Source organism: Jaculus jaculus, chromosome 4, assembly GCF_020740685.1.
Source record: "Jaculus jaculus isolate mJacJac1 chromosome 4, mJacJac1.mat.Y.cur, whole genome shotgun sequence".
Classification (NCBI taxonomy): Eukaryota; Metazoa; Chordata; class Mammalia; order Rodentia; family Dipodidae; genus Jaculus; species Jaculus jaculus.
In genome coordinates this window covers 122,213,302-122,217,551 of record NC_059105.1, presented here as the reverse complement: position 1 = coordinate 122,217,551, position 4,250 = coordinate 122,213,302, and the positions used below count along the sequence as shown (strand labels likewise).

At 46.0% G+C, this 4,250-nt stretch overlaps 1 pseudogene; it reads right to left on the bottom strand.

The window, feature by feature from the left end:
- Positions 1-1,853: 1,853 nt before the first annotated feature.
- On the bottom strand, positions 1,854-2,567 carry LOC101611070 (annotated as a pseudogene).
- Positions 2,568-4,250: the final 1,683 nt, after the last annotated feature.

The window sequence follows — 4,250 nt, the reverse complement described above, 5'->3', positions numbered from 1 at the left end:
ATACCTTCCAAGGCTCAGGGTCTATTGTAGAAGAGGTGGCAGAAAGAATGTAAGAGCCAAAGGAAGTGTAGGACTCCTTACAACATGCTCCCACAGACACAAAATGGCCTGGATATCCATGACCTCAGAGTGCCTGACACTACCTACACAAGACCATCATAATAGTAGGAAAAGATCCTGACATCAAAATAAAAGAGAGACTCAGATGGAAAGGGTATATGATGGTGAATGGAGTTTCAAAAGGGAAAGTGGGGGGAGGGAGGGTAGTACCATGGGATATTTTTGATAATCATGGAAGTTGTTAATAAAAAAAAATTGAAAAGAAAAAAAACAAAGAAAACTTTATATATAGGCACACATGTCTATGAGAATACTCTTCAGTCTTTCAAAAAGAAGGAAATTATGTCATTTGTGACAACAGGAATAAACCTATAAATAGTAAGCTAAGTGGAATAAGTTTGACCTAGAAAAACAGAAATTGTATTACCTCAATTATATGTAGAGCAAAAAGAAAAACTTCTTTTTTTGTTAAAAATTTAGTTTATTTTCAGTGGTCAGAGTTTAACAGTAGGAAATATAGTTATAACTTTGATTTGAGACATGAAAATGTATTTTTTATTTATTGATTGATTTTTTTTATTAGTTTTGTTCTCAGCGAATACAGTCAATTTGGTACCATTGTTAGGCTCATCCATGTCCTACCCCTTCCCCCTGGCCCCTCATTGTTGAGGTATATGGGTCAAGCATTGTGGAGTTAGCCTACAGTTATGGGTAGGAGAGATGTCTGTGCATATCATGACACAGCGTGTGGCTCTGACATTCTTTCTGCCTCATGTTCCGTAAAATTTCCCTGAGCCATGTTAGGTTCATTTTTGGCCTGCTTCAGTGATGAGGTGTTTTGGGCCTCTGGGTCTCTGGATCTCTGATTTGGTAGGAGTTGATTTTTCTCTGTGTTGATCTCCTTCACCCTTCTGCTGGTACCCGGTTCACCAAGAAAACAGCACCCTTGCTTGTTTCACCAGTTGTTCTTAGTTTCAGCCAGGGGCCATTTTGAGGTATGATGGGGTGGCTCTCTCCTTAGGATCTACATCTCTCTGGAAAAGAGGCAGATTCTCCAATAGAGAGTAAAGTTAGCACCCGACAAATGAGATAACTCTTACTTTTTTTTTTTTGTGGGAAATGAGTCTTTATTAGGAAAAATCAGTGTGATCTAGGAAACTGACACATTGGTTTCTTTCTAATAAAATGACAGGGCAGATATCTTAAATAATTCACAAAGGGCAGAAACTGCTCTTGAGCAGAGTCCCCTCCCTGCATGCCCACATAGCCCACACAGACTGCATAAACAGCTCCAAGAGCTGAGGTCGTACAGTCCGCAAACATTTCTTCTCCTGTCCTCTAGAACCCTGGTGAGGGGGAGCAGGGGTGGAAATGGACCTTCATGCCTCTGCCCTGGAGATTCACAGGTGAAGCTCATGGATGACCCCTGCAGGGTCCTAGCTATGGTCTCAGGGCTTTCTGGAATCTTCTGGTAACTTCCCATCATGGATGGGGCAATGGTGAGACTCGAGTGTGGGATGAATGTCTAGGTTCAAAAGTCCCCTGGGGGAGCAGGGATGATTTTCCTGGCCTCTCCAAGGTCTCCCCAAGTCACTCTCAGGCAGTGGCCAGTGGTCACTGGTGGGGCCAGATTTGGCTGAAGCAGAAGTGCTGTAGGCCGTGTTAGTCAAATTTGTTAGTGTTGACTATGGGTGCTGATGACTGCTGTCTCCTCTCAGAAGCTCACGGGGTGGATTGCACAGATATCTTGGCTTGGTAGCTGGACAGGACTTGTCTTCTGAAGAGTGCTGTCCTCAGTCACAAGTGAGGGCAGCAGTCATGCTGCCACTCTCTTCAGCCACAATGGCTTCGTCCAGTTTTCGAGACAGTTTCTGGAGATGCTGGATTCCTGCCCCACCAGCTCTAGGTCGCTGTCTGACTCACTGGGAGTGCAGAGGGGCTCTGTTGAAGAGCAGGGGCTCTGCAGGGCAGCCTCTTTCCTCAGCTGGCACCATGGGTGGGCAGACAGGTAGGAATGCCCCCTTCCTGGAGGTTCCTGGTGACCCTACATAGCTGAGTGTTCTTCTGGCTTGGGCTGGTTGGTGGGGAGCCTCTGTCCTTCTGCACCCCTCTCTTCCTTCTCCTGGCTATCACCTAAGTATCCATCAGCCACTTGGTGCCACTCTGACAAGACTCCTGAATCCTCTGGGACATGGCACCCAAGGCACTCTTAGCTGAGGGAGCTGCAGCCTGGAGACCCTGCTGTTAGGGCTCTGGGGCTTCTAGGCATTTCCAAGAGGGGCCAGTCCCAAGGTTGAGGCTGACAGCTCTCAGGGGCAACCTCCTTTGGAACTGTCTGCACAGGGATCCCAGGGGATGCATGGATGTCTCCAGATGACCCGCAGAGGACCGAGCCACCTCCTTCTGATGCTCTTCCTTCAGAAGTGATTGCCTGCATAAGGAGGCCCTCACACTCTGCCACTGCGATGCCATGTGTCTGGTCCAGTCTCCTAGCCCCTTCAGATCCCTGCAGCCTGAGAAGCAGGACCCGACGCTTGGCACTAACCCTTACTTTTTTATAGAGAATTTAATAGGTTTGGCCCTCTTGTAGCCCATGATTGATGGTAGCTTGATAATGGAGAGCAGTCTCATGTTTTGATATGGTTCTGACTTGTTTCCCAGCTATAGCTATGGGTCCCATTCCACTGAGGGGACCAGTTAGCCAAATCAAGAGCAGTTGGTTTCCCACCATGGCTGTGTGCCACTATTGCACTTGTGTGAGCATCATGGCAGGTTATTTGCTGCTAAGCAGGTTCAACCATGAGTTGCTTGGACAGATATTGGTCATTTTACCCCAGTCACCCATGTAGCACCTTCTGGCACTAGACATGCTGACTGTCTGGGGACTGACTCTCTTCCAGCTTCCAGCCATGCCATTCCATTTTATGTATCAACTGCATGAGGTATCTTCACCAGTAGGGTCTTACCCCTAACCTTCGGTGGGTCATCAAGTACTCTGACAGAAATCTCTTTCTCTTAGGTAACCTTGTAGGTCTCTCTGATCAAAAGCTCATTGTGGATGATAGCCACATGCTGGTACTGTGAGTTACATGTCAGTGCCCACTAAGAAAAGGAAGAAAAAGATAACTAATATAAAAGAGTTAGAGAGAAGAGAGAGAGAGGAAGAGAGAGAGAGGGAGACAGAGAAGCTGTAGAGGATCAAGGTCAGTCTTCATCATACAAGAACTTCTTGTTGATTAGTATATTGGTGGTTATAGAGGCTTGGGGTGGGAAATTAAGAGTTATTGATAATATTGATAATAGGGCACAGACAATTTCTTGGATTCTAATGTACAGCATGTTTGATAATGGATATTAATCATTAGAGTTTAGTAATCATTAAAAACTGTATAGATTTATCAAATGATCACATTATGTATACATGCAATTTTATTATATATATTCAACTTAATATTTTAATGTAAAAGTTTTAAAATTTGGCTGGACAGATGGCTTAGTGGTTAAGGAACTTGCCTGCAAAGCAAAAGGACCAATATTCAATGTCCTCAGACCCACATAAGCCAGATGCACAAGGTGGCACATGTGTCTGGAGTTAATTTGCAGTGGATGGGGGCCCTGGTGTTCCCACTCATATTCTCTCTCTCTTTCTTTCTCTCTATGTCTCAAATAAATAAAAATAAAATATTTTTTATACTTTTAAAATTTAAAAATAGGGCGATTTTTGGCCAAGATGGTGACCACCTAGCTGTGCTGCAAATCCCAGGGAAAGAAAGGCAAGACATTAATGGTTTTGTGGGTCTTCTTGTCAGAGGGAGGGCACAGAAGGGGAAAACAGTGAATCATGGATGCCCTCGCGGGCGGGTAGCCCACCCTTCCCACCAAATAGCCACTGCACCCACTGCCACTGCCGCTGCCGCCGCACATCAATCGCATGCCAATCGCACACCAATCAATCCCTGCATGCGGAAGCATAAATGGCTCTGCACACTTGCCCACATTACTGCTCCTGCTGCTGCATGTTCAGCGAGCCGAGTCCCACAGCAACTGCCACACAAGCTCAGTCTCTCACTTGTGCCAGCTCAGGTGCCATCCCCTACCTGTCTGCCATGCCGGCCATCCACCATTGTCCTGTAGTGGGGGAGTGCAGACTGTTTCTGGATCCAAGTGTTCCCAGCCAGAGTTTGGGCTGC